Below are 12379 nucleotides of genomic sequence, written 5' to 3'. Positions count from 1 at the left end.
ATGTTTGCTGGAGCTGCCAGTGGGAGGCAGGAAGCACTGTGTCATTCTGGTTCCCTGAAATCTTCTGCTACCTCTCCATCGCAACAAGAGGAAAAGAAAACCAGTGTTTCTGCTTGGAACCTTTTACCCTTTTCTATTATTTGGATCATGACTTTAATTTTTAATTATATTTTGTGGTAGCTAATTAGCTACTAACAATTACTAGGCTTTTTCCATTAACAACCTTGCTACCCTGACATCAACAAGCACTGAACTTCTTGTTTGTGACTGATTTCAACTGGTTTGATCCATCAGTTAAGGATTACTGCACAGGCAATACTTAAACTTGGTTTCTTAGTTGTTCCTTTGCTGTAAAATATTGCAGGAGGAGGCTAAAATTTTATGTCTGATTTGAAGTACTTTTAGATTTCTTTCAGTGTTGGCAGGAGTTTTGAGCTTATGCAGAAAACTTCTTTATCAAAAAAATGCAATTAAAATGCTCATGTTAAAAGTAGAATTTCCCACTCTCCTCCTAGTTGTTCCTTCATGTCTCAAAGGAAAAGCCTATGAATTCAGAGGGAGTGAGGGACTTTGACAAAAGTAATTTACAGAAACGTATTTATTAATTGTGGTTTTGGTTCAGTGTTGTAGAAGGGAAAGGAGAAAAAATATATAGTTCTGCCATTTTAATGTTTTATATACTAAAAATTTAGGTACGCAAAATTTTGATGAAAAATGTGACTGCACAGGATGTCTAATAACACTCAATTCCTAATAAGAACAGGAAAAGGGGGAAGATTCTGTATTTTATGGTGTTAGGTAAAAGTAATTTTATTCAAAGTTTCATCAGCATTTGTAGAAATAATTATTGAACTGACTTGGTAGGACAGGAATTAGGCTACTTTTTCATACTTTGTCTCTTTCAACCAGTGACACAGACACTGAGGCTTGTCTTGTTTTTCAGTCTCACTGTCCAGTGCCATTTAATAGCTGTCTTGAGGCCACTTGTTAATCCTTATTTTATTTCAAGTTGCTACACTATTCATATCTGTCCATGTGAATCTTTACCTTACCTTATTGAAAACTGCCTGTTCTCAAACTGGTTAATTCTTACTTTTCTTGCCTCTTGGTGTCTAATTGTGAATTAGTACTTGCCTTCTATTTAAATCACTCTTCAGAACTCCATTGGCACTGGCTGTGTTTTGTTGTGGTGTTTGGCTTTTTGATCTTGGTTTTTTTTTATCCTGACACATTCACACAGAGATGATAAAAACGTTAAAAAGTATGTGACTCAAGTATCTAAACACTTGCTTTTACTTCATACATGTTGAGAATAAAGGAACACAAGCCGATGTTAAATTAGGTATTTTTATATTTATAAACGGAATCTTAAAATTCACAAGGCAGTGCTGTTAGGAGTTCTCTTTCCTAAAAGCAGGAGTGTTCCACTGACTGCATTTATGGGTAAGGTATGCTCAGTTCCTGATGTGAATGATGTATAATGATGACAACAGTGCAAAAGTTAGGTTGATGTTTTCATTTTGTGGGATTTCGAATTAATATAATGAAAAAAACCCTTAGGTAATTAAACTTAGAGCATCCAAAACCTTGATGCCTGTATCTCTGGGGCTTATAGTCCTACTCAGTGATATAGAACTGGGTTTCTATTCAGATAGCACTAAATAATTTAAAACATTCAGGCCTATACAGTAATGAAATAAACCGTCTGCTTTGTGACTGTAATTATAAAAAAACATGTTTTCCAGTCTAGTAGTGGCCTGGTACAGGGTGCTTTCAGATGATGGTTCCCTGCACTATGAATCCCTGCACTCTTAGAAAATTTTGGCTTGTTACAAGAGGTGAGTTTTCAACCTCAGTGTAGTTTCTTGTGAGTACCTGACAGTTCTCAGTATGTTTCAGTTTATTCATGTGGCTGTTGCTTCTCCATTTGGATCTGTGACAGTAGGCTTTGGGGCTTTTTTTATTTAGTTATTTTATTTTTCATGTCCTCTGGTGAGTTACTTGTGGAGCTTTCAGCATTTTGTGCCTTGATACACAGGATATATTTCCATTATTTTTCCGGAACATGAGTTGTAGGAGCAGCTAGTCTTTGTAAAGCTGACTTTACAACTATACTAAGTTCCTGGAGTCTTTGCATGAAGTATCTTGTATAGTCTTTGAAAAGTAGAGAGGCATTCTGTCTAACAAGGCAATTTATGCTTCTCCCAAAATGCAGCAGCTTAAGAACTAGGAGGATAAAGAATTTTTCACAACAGAAACTGATGTCATCTCCATGCTCTGCTAGCTTCATTTAGTTAACCCGAAAAAAGCTACAGCTCTTTAGGAGAATAATTTCAAACCCAAAATATTTGCATATCATGTATTGAAATAAAAATCCATTAACCTCTCAGTAAAAAATTAATTTATTTAGAATTTCTTTTAATTATGTGTTATAAAAGCTTGTAAAAGTGTTATGATATAATCCTCTTGTTTTAAGCATAGATTAACATAGGGAATCAAGGGAAGCTGAAGTTTTGGGATAATTTTTCTCTGGAACTTCAACACTGTTGGAAAAGAACCTAAAATACTTTCCTACAAAATGCTACGTGCTTGGACCTCTCTACGTGGGGAAGAAAACCCAAGCAAACCTGCTTGTGAGTTTATAACTTCAAATTTAAACATTTCAAGGCATTGTAACAGAGTTATAATTATGGTATGGGGTCTAATCCTACCTGGCAACTAAGCACCACACTGCTGCTCATCCACTCCTGCCCCTGCAGTGAGATGAATGGGTAGAATTGCAAGGGTAAAAGTCAGAAAATATGTGGATTGAGATAAAGGTGATGTAATAATTTGGGGGAAAAAGCCCAAACCAACAACTAAGAGGAGAGGAAAATAAAGCCTGTGAAAGAACAAATGATGCAAAAGGAAAAGAATTGCTTGCTGCCAAACAGTAGATGCCCAGCCAGACTCTGAGCAATGTTAGCCCCAGCTAACATCCACACACGCCCTCACTCACTCAGTTTTCATGCTGAGCATGATGCCATGTAGTGTGCAGTGTCCCTTTGGATAGCTGGGGTCAGCTGTCCTGGCTGTGTCTCCTCTGGCTTCTTGTGCACCCCTGGCCTGCTCACTGGTGGGGTGGTGTGAGAAACAGAAGAGGCCTTGATGCTGTGTGAGCCCTACTCAGCAGTAACAGAAACAGCCCTGTGATATCAGCACTGCTTCCAGCACAAATCCAAAACACAGGCCTCTACCAGCTACTATCTGGAAATGTAGCTCAATCCCAGCCAAAACCAGTACAGTATGTTATCAGGGTTCACTATAAAAAAAAAGCAGTTATAAATAAGGTAAAATTGTTGAGGACTTTGAAAAAAAGAACATGGAATTAGACAGTACTACTTGAACTATTGTAAAGGCATGCTGTTGATAGCCTAGGTGCTTGGACTTTTTAAAAAGACAATTCAGGATTAAGTTCAGGATTCTGCCAGTTGGATGTACTGTTTTCTACAGAGGCAAGATGGGTTGCTCATTTGAAACCTACTTATCCATAGTGAAGACTGCTAAAATATAGATGCTGAACTGAAAGATGACTCTCTGTTTTCTAATCTCAAAATACCCTGAAGTGCTTTTGAATCACAAAAGAGAAGGTTAACACAATGGTGTCTTTTCTTTCTCTTGGAAAATACCATCATGTGCCAAGGTGACTTTGAGATCTGTAAGAACTGTCACCATGTGTTCTTTGATCCAATCTTTTCCTATGTAGAGTTCATGTGGAGGAAGTGTACTGGCGTGGCATGTCACTGCAGTGAACAAGTGTGTCTCATTTATAAAGGAAAAAACCCTTCAGTCTTAAGAAAACATTCAGTTTAAAAACTCATCTTTTCCATTCTTTAAAAGGTTCTTTCTTTTTCTTAAATATTTTCTCATTAGTTTTTTTCCTCAACCAATAGCATCTCTTCTTCAGTTGACTACAGCAGTTTATATTACTTTGCAAAGCAGCCAGAAAAGCAGATATTTGCTTAAAGATTGAAAAAGTGGTTCTGCATTTGGGAGCTTATGTGGTATAGTCCCACTATAATGTGAATGACAGCCAGGGAAATTGATTTGTAGCTTTGCTTACAAAGCGTCTCTTCTCATGCAGGTGTACTGTTGGCACACAATTTGAGGGCTTTCTGCCCTTTAAGAATATTGTCTTTTGATCTCTTTCCATTTGGTATTGGCTTTAGAGAATTGTTGGCAGTGGTTGTAGTCCATGTGAATTGTGACAGAGTTCTTTTATATGAAGTCTTACAGATGTGGAAGTATTGATGAGTGTTTTCAATTTTCCTGTCTTATGGCAGACTTGAGGGGGATAGGTATTTGGGGAGAAATTTGAGCCCTGGGCATTAAAACTTAGTCCACCCTACTTTAAAAGATCTTATATTTACTTTAGAAATATTTTGTAGAATGCTAGTCTGGCTGAATCATTGAAAGGTGTAAAATTCATGGCCTTGTTGATTGCATGCATTTGCAAGACTGTACATTTGCATGACCCTACAAGAACTATTTCCTTTTCATTTTGTGAACTAGATGGGTATGAATTTTTTTTCACTTCCTCAAAATTTTTTTTTCATTCACTGGATGTGGAAGAAGTGCATGTGAGGTTTGATGGGAAGAGTGTGGGTTGTTATTCTTGTGATGGTAGTAGTAAAAAATAGTAGTGATGATTTTCAGCATTTGAGTACATAAGAGGGTGACTGGACAACTAAGGACACTGGAATTCTGCAAAAACACATTGTGAGTATCAGTTCCCCTGAAGAGTAGAAGCAACATTGAAAACATGTCAGCGTTTCCTGGCACTTGTTTGAAGTCACTGAAGCATTTGAGCAGTAGGCAAGAGGGTGTATCATAAGAGGGGAGAATGTACAGACACAGTAGTGTGGAATTAGGTTGAGAAATATTTAGAGGTACTTTGAAATCATGTTGGTTGGTTTCAACACATAAAATTTCCACATGTAATTCTCAGAGAAACAGCGTATTCCCATGGCATCTAGAGGTTTGTTGGGGATTTTTTGAGGGCAAGTTGTGGAAAAGCCCAGGCTCTGCTCCAGAGATGAGTGGCTATATTAATGGTTTGGTGGTCTGTCAGATAGCTAATCTTTCTAATAATCTTGATAATTTTGGAAAAAATTTGTAAGCAAGCAGCAGTGTCAGTGTTAGCCTGTGACTAAAATGAGTTTGGATTTGTGTTCTGGTAACTGAAGAAACTGGAAAGCAGCTGTGTACTGTGGGTGTGGATAGCCTGTATTCCTTCTCCTTTTTGACAGTGATCAAAAGTGGATGCCTAATACAGACCTAAGGCAGAGTTAATATATACATATAACAGATTTGTTCTCAGCCTCCAGCTGTTGAGGAACTTTGTGGGCCACTGTTAGTTTCTATGTGTTTAGAATCCACACAACAGATTTCTGTGAACACAGAAAAGAAAGTTCTTCTTTCTATTGTTTGCCTGTCTGGTTTTAAGGCAGAATAACTTCAGCACCAATTTGTGTGTGCCTGGCTTATGTCACTTTCAATCATTCCTAACAAACATCTAAAACAGTATTTGTGGCAGTGAAGGTGATTAAATGTGTAGTGCAAAACTGTAATTTAGTTTTCTGTAATTCTGATTATCATCAGCTGTCTTAAGCCTTTGAAAATTCTTTTAGCAGTTCATGCCTGTTGTCCTTTTGTGGCAATACATCATCTAGATTTCCAAATCCAAGTGGGAGAAAGTTAATATGTTTTCTCTCTTGTGTGTCAGTGTGGTTAACAATGTGGATATCAGAATATCAGCCACTTACAGATGTCAGTTTAAACTGCTATAACTTGCTCATCTGTGTCTGCACCATGAATAGGAAATTGAGTAAAATGAGTTGGATAAACAGAGTTACTGGATTGCATATGGGTGGCTTCTGAAAGTACTGGTGGGGGTGAACTGTTCAAGGGCTTTTGGGTCAGATGTATCCCCTAAATGGAAAGTGTAAAAATTTTGTTATGAAAGTGTAAAGGTGGCTGAAATTAGCAAGAATTCGCAGCCTGTGAAATGCTTTTGGTCTTTAGCTGAAGAATAATTTAAAAGGTTAATTAAATAAAATTGGGGATTTTTTTTGTCTTACTAAATGCATATTATCCTGGGCTCCATTCATACTATGTTTGTGCAGAACACACTACAAAATGGATGGGAGTGTATGGATGGAACACACTAAAGAATAGATCATCAAAAGTGGAACAGGAAAAGAAAAGCACTTTTGCTTAAATTCAGAGCACTTTATTAATTTTTTGTGTCTGAGATGGTTGAATTGTTATTTGAAGCTGCCTTGGCAGCTTCAGAGTTGAAGTTTTCAGATGGTATTTCTGGATATCCTGTCATACCATGACTTGAGTGACTTTAACATCTTCAGTGGTTGACATAGAACTGTATCTTCCTGCAAACAGCTAGGTGGTTTAAATTGCTTTCAGAGCAAGATATATACTAATTTTATATATATATATATATATATATATATATATACACATACATACACGCATGCTGTTGTATTTTAAATATTTAGCAGTTTAATGATGCACTAAAAAGAAGGAATGTTTCATTAAGTAAACTTTTGTATTTGTACAATATGAAATGTGGCTGGGATCCCAACCTTTTTAGCATTTCCAAAATGCGACTGTTGTTTTCATGATATTTATAAAACTGCTTAAGCTTAGCAGGTTATTTCTGCAATTGCTTAGTGACTATCTGGTGACGGCTGAAACTAAAAGCAAAACTTCTGGTCTTTAACCAGTGCTGCAGCTTTTGTGCTTGTTTAGCTGTAGCATAAATTACATATTGTGAGTTCCATAGGTTAATGAAGTATTGAGTTCCCACTGACAATCTGTCCTGCTGTTCTGTACGCATGATGCATGTTTTAATGATGGTGTATGTTAACATGTTGGCATTTCTTCTAGTTAATGTTATGTTTCAGTGAGCCAGGTGTTAAAGTACCATTAAGCTGCATATAACAAACACCAGTAGCAGATTAGTAACTTTTGAACGTAATTACCATGGTCTAAGTGTGTTAGCATTCAAAATGATTAGCAGGGAGTACTGAATGTGGAATGTGACTTAGCAGAGGGATTATGTTAGTAAGTTTTCACGTCTCCTGTAACTAACAGAAAACCGGTCAGAACCGTGTGATGGTAATAACATTTAAATGCTCTGTCTAGATGCTGCTGAAAAGTTTCAAGAAAATACTGATTAGGCTAGGAGATGGTTCACATATTTTGGTGGTGATTTTTATATATCAAGACTATGCTTTGGCAAAATTGAGGAAAAAAAAAAAAAGGTAGAAGTAGGTTCAAGTGCAAATTTAGTTACATCACAATGGTGCACAATACAACAAAGTCCTAGAAGAGACCAAAAATTCAGCCAATATTTCATGCATACCTGGTCTTTGATTTTCCTCAGTGTGATTCAGAAAAATACTTGGTGCTTTCTCATTTTAGGAGCTGTTTTTTATTTTTTTTTTATTTTAAGTTTAAGTCACAAATTCTAAGGGTTTTTTTATGCTTTCATTTGTGTACTGAATTTAAGATTTAATCTAAAAAGTACATTTTGAAACTAATTTTGTTAAACAATTTGTGCTATTCTATGTGTATTTTGAAATGCTAGGTCAACATTAATTTATTCCTAAAAAATATTAAAGTGTTAGCAGCTAAATTGCATTTTTATTAAAGGAAGATAAGTTAAAAATTTAATTAATCTGTTCCTAGTGAGTACAATTTTTCCCAATGCAGGTTGTCCAAAGTGCCTATAATGAAGCCAGGCAGAGAGAGGTGACTCAGCTTTCCTTTCATTTGTAGTAGTGATTACATTTCTGTCAGACCTCAAATGGTCTCTGAGATTTCTTTTTTGTAGCTCAACTTCCACCACTGTTAGCAGAAGTGACTAGTGACTAATTGCTTGGATTTTGAGGACTGGGTTGTGCAACACTCCTTAAAACAACTATTAGTGGGAGAAAATAAGTGCTGATGGCCTGTTTAGTAGTGCGGGTGCTGCTGATGATTGGGAGGGACGTTGGTGTTGAGCAGTACTTGTGACAAATCATCGGATTTGTCCATCTTAAGCTGGGCCTGGGGTAGGCTGTGAGAAAATCACTTCACTTAAAGCACGGGAAGTGGATGGCCACAACCTGCAGAAAGCAATATTTGACCTTGGCTGGTCCCCACCAGAGTGTCTGGTCATGTGCCAGATAAAGCTTTGGTGTTGTGTCTGCTTGAGATGCTAGTCAGTGAAAAATTTGGAGTCTTCATACCCTGGCTGGCTCAAGTCCTTTTGGTTTTTGTTTGTTTGTTTGGGGTTTTTTTAATTGTTGTTTTGTTTGTTTGGTTGGTTTTTTTTTGTTTGTTGGGGTGGGGTGCTTGTTTTGGGTTTTAAATAGGAAATAAACCAGCTTTGAAAAGGAACTATGGAATGAGTAGGAAAAGGCAGTGATAGCACCTCTCTGAAGTTGCATTAGTACATTTCTTTGTACTTTGTGCTTTCTGACAAGGGGATTCAGGAAAGATGAGGCTTTTGCCCTTGAAACTTTCTGACCCTTCAGAGTGTTGCTGACTTTATCTAGGAGATAAGGTTTACTCATTAATCAAATCCATTAGGGTCTCATTGAAGATATTTTTAAAAAGAGTAGTATGAAACTGTAGTAACATGTAACTTCCGGACAAAAAAAATATAATCATTTATTACATTGAAGCTTATGATAAATTTCATTTTCTAAAGGTTAAGTATTGAGTGTCTAATACGGAATACATTTTCTTAAATAAAACAGATTGTCTCTTATTATTTAGAACACTCAATATATTTGTGTTGAAATTTGGATATTCACAGGTGCCTGGATTTTTAGAGAAAAAGACTTTGAAATAATAAAATACAGAGTTCAACAACTGGCAGTTCCTTTTTGGAAAAAAAAAAAAAAAAAGTTTTCTATTGAATTCCTCCCCTGCTGTTTCAGGGTCTATTTCTGGTTCCTGCTTCCAGCTGCCAGAATCTTGAAGCTTTCTCCATTGCTTGCCAGGAGAAACAGGTGTGGAGTGTGCTTCCTTTGATTCCTGCTCTTGGAATCAATGGCTCCCTCTGCAGTCCTCTTAAGAGAAGCTAAAGAGTTTCAGATCCTCTGCCATTCCACCATTTCTTCTTTCCTTGGGAGCAATAAAGGGGATCCAGGAGCTCTGTCTTACATATCGCTCTCACTCTACATATCACGGACAACTGTTTCCTACGTATGCTGTGAGTCAAGAGAGGCTCAAGGCTTAGAAAGCAGCACCTTTTCCAAATGCTGCAGTGAGCCAGATCTGGTGAGGCTGTGGATGGCTGGAACTTCACAAGAGCTCTGGGCTCCAGTTTTCTTTAAAAAAAGACTCAAAGGGTGATGACGGAATGAAGGGAAACTGAGAGACTTGTGGGGAAGAAATGTGCATAGGAATTGTATAAGAACTGTGGGTGGAGGAGAAAAAGAGTATTCTCAGCTAACTGTGGCTCTTATGTGCTGTTCCTCTCTTCAGTTCATCCTCAGATAGTCACTTAATCAAAAACTTAAAATACCACATTCTCGCTCTTTCTGTCATATGACGTCATTATTGTCAATGGGAAAATAAGACCTAAACTATTAATTTTGAAGTATTTTTTTAATCTTTAATTAATAGATAGCTGGGCCTAAGAACAAACTTTATGCATATGTAAGCAATGCTTTTTGAATTTTATTGTAATTTTACTTGCTCTTAAATTGTTTTCAGAAAGCTCTTTGTCAGATCTATTTGAATTAAGATTAAATACCCAATAAAATGACTTTTAAATGTTGCAGAAAGATGTAAATGGGTATTACTTTATGAACTTATTCTAGAAATTTTAGACCATTAAATAAGCTGTGTATCACTTTCTAGCAAAAATTTTAAAACCGGCAGAATTCCAAGTGCAAAACAGAGATCACTGATCATCAGATTGTTTAACATATGCAGGCAAACAAAAGAAAGTTAGAATCAAGGTTCTGCAAATAGAGGAAGGCAGAAATTGCTGCACCAGATCAGGCCTGTTGAATGATCTTTATATATAGCTTCTCCTTTCACTTTGTAAAAGTAATGTCATTTCTAGAAACAGAAAAGCTTATACTGCTATTGTTTCTAATCCTCTAATACACAGATAAATCTTTGTACCTATAGGTACATAAACCATAAAACCTGCAAAGACTTGTGAAATTCAGTGTTGCAATTTGTTTGTTCAAGAACTAATTTTTTGTCTGCTTAGTAGTACATTTTCTCTCTGTATCCTCTTACAGGTGTTCTTTTGAGAGTGAATTGGGTTTTGTTTATATTGTAATAGCAAAGGGGTGATGTTTCTTACAATACTGTCACACTGCTTTTTTTTTGTGTCAGTGCTGTGTTTTCTTGCATTGAGGGAGATTTGCAGGACAAATGTTGGATTTTATTAATATGAAATCTCCCCTCTGTCTATACCATTCTCTACTCTTGAGCTCTCATGTTTTTGGAGTGTTGTGGAGGGGGTTTGAGTCTTCATTGTCTCTGCTCATAGACACTATTCTAAGAGAGGGCATACTGTAGATCTGCTGCAGACTTTTCAGTATTTATTTTTTCAGCATAACTTATTTTTTCCTGGTGGTTGTTTTATTTTGGTTTTTTTTTTTTTTTTAATTATTATGCAACTTTTTAAGATATTTTTCTTAGACTTTTCCAGATCAAAGTGCAGGTTCTTGCTGGGTTGGGAATTCAGTAGGGGTTTTTGTCATGGATGTTACCTCTCAATATTAAACTGAATCTGTTCTTGTGTTCATAGCATTGCTGGGAAATTCAGGTTCAAAGGGACCTTCCAAGGTCTTCAGTCTGCCCTCCTGCTCAAAGCAGGGTCATCTGTGAGGTCAGACCACGTTGTGAGGGATTTTACCTAGTCAGTCCATGAAAAACTTGAAGCAAGCAGACTGCAAAACTACTCTAGGCTATCTGTTCTACTCCTGCATGTCTTTCTGGTGAAAATCAGTTACCTTGTATCCATTCTGGACTTCTCTAGTTTGCTCATGGTCTCACTGCTTCTTGTCCTGTCACAGGTACCCCTATGGTGAGCCTGACTGCTTGCTGACCTCCTTGTAGGTACAGACACTTACTGTTAAGGTCTGCCCAAAGCCATCTCTTCTCCAGGCCGAATCAGCCCAGCTCCCTCTTCCTTTACTCAGAGGACAAGTGCTCTGGCTCCTTGAGCGTCTTGGTGGCTACTGTGTCCACGTTCTCAATGTACTTCTTGTATTGTGGGGGCCCAAAAGGAGGTGCATTAGACCATGTCTGGAATAATAAGCACTGAGTAGAGGTGGCAATCAGTTCCCTCATCTACTGGCAAGGCTCGTCTTAATAAAGCCTGGGATGCTGGTGACCTTTCCTGACAAGGCACACTGCTGGCACACGATCAGCTTGCTTTATGCCAAGACCTTTTCCATGGAACTGCTCCCAGACACTCATCAGCCTGTATTGTTGCCAGGGCCTCTCAGGTGCAAGTGTTTTGTGTTTGTCCTGTCTGAATTCATACAAATCCTGTAGGGACCATTCCTCCAGGCTGTTTAGGTCCATCTGAATGGCAGCCCTATCTTTAGACTTATTGATTGATCCTCTTCACCCCAGTTAAACTTTATCTTAAAATTCTGACTAGAATATACCTTACTGGCCCTGCAAGTCATTGGTAGAGATATTTGATGGACTTGTCCTATACTCTTGCAGCACTCCACTTGATACTACCCTCCAGGCAGCATACAGCACTTTGTCCTCTGAGCCTGACCAGCCAAATGTTTCCTACAAGTCTAGTTGTTTATCCATTCTCAAAAGAGATATTTTCTAGTTAACTGATAGTCAATTCCTTGACCTTCCCATGACTTTTTTTTAGTGTGTTGATGCATTTTATTATTGGCTTTATTTATCAATGAAACCCTACCAATTTTAATTTTGTATGTTATATAGTTTGTGTTCCTGAGTTCTTCCTCACTCAGTGATTATTTTTTTTGTGAACTTCTTGTGAGTGTCTGTGCTGTTGTACCGTATCTTCTACAGTTTTATTATTGTGCATATTTTAGTAATTTCAGGTACTTCTGTCTACTGTCTGAAGTACAGCAAACTGATTTAACATTTCTTAAAGCAGATGGGGTTCTCTAGTCATTTTAAAAGAGATTGTGCCTGGACCTACAATCTTGTTCTTAGCTCAGGTCCTTTATTATTTGTCATTATTTGCCCACTTCTCTTTGAAATGAAACTTTGCTAGATAAGCATGCTGGAACTGGGATGTCACTAGTGTTCTTCATATAAAATTCATAATAAAACAACAGTTCTATCAGCAATACTTCAGTGATTGATT

General features: G+C 37.3%; 1 protein-coding gene across 8 annotated transcripts in view; it reads left to right on the top strand.

Moving 5' to 3' along the window:
* The window catches only part of TNRC6B (trinucleotide repeat containing adaptor 6B), a 118075-nt gene that overhangs the window by 20871 nt on the left and 84825 nt on the right, over window positions 1–12379 (top strand). The window lies entirely within an intron of this gene.

This window comes from Vidua chalybeata, chromosome 5 (assembly GCF_026979565.1).
Source record: "Vidua chalybeata isolate OUT-0048 chromosome 5, bVidCha1 merged haplotype, whole genome shotgun sequence".
NCBI lineage: Eukaryota > Metazoa > Chordata > Aves > Passeriformes > Viduidae > Vidua > Vidua chalybeata.
This window is presented reverse-complemented; position numbering and strand designations above follow the sequence as displayed.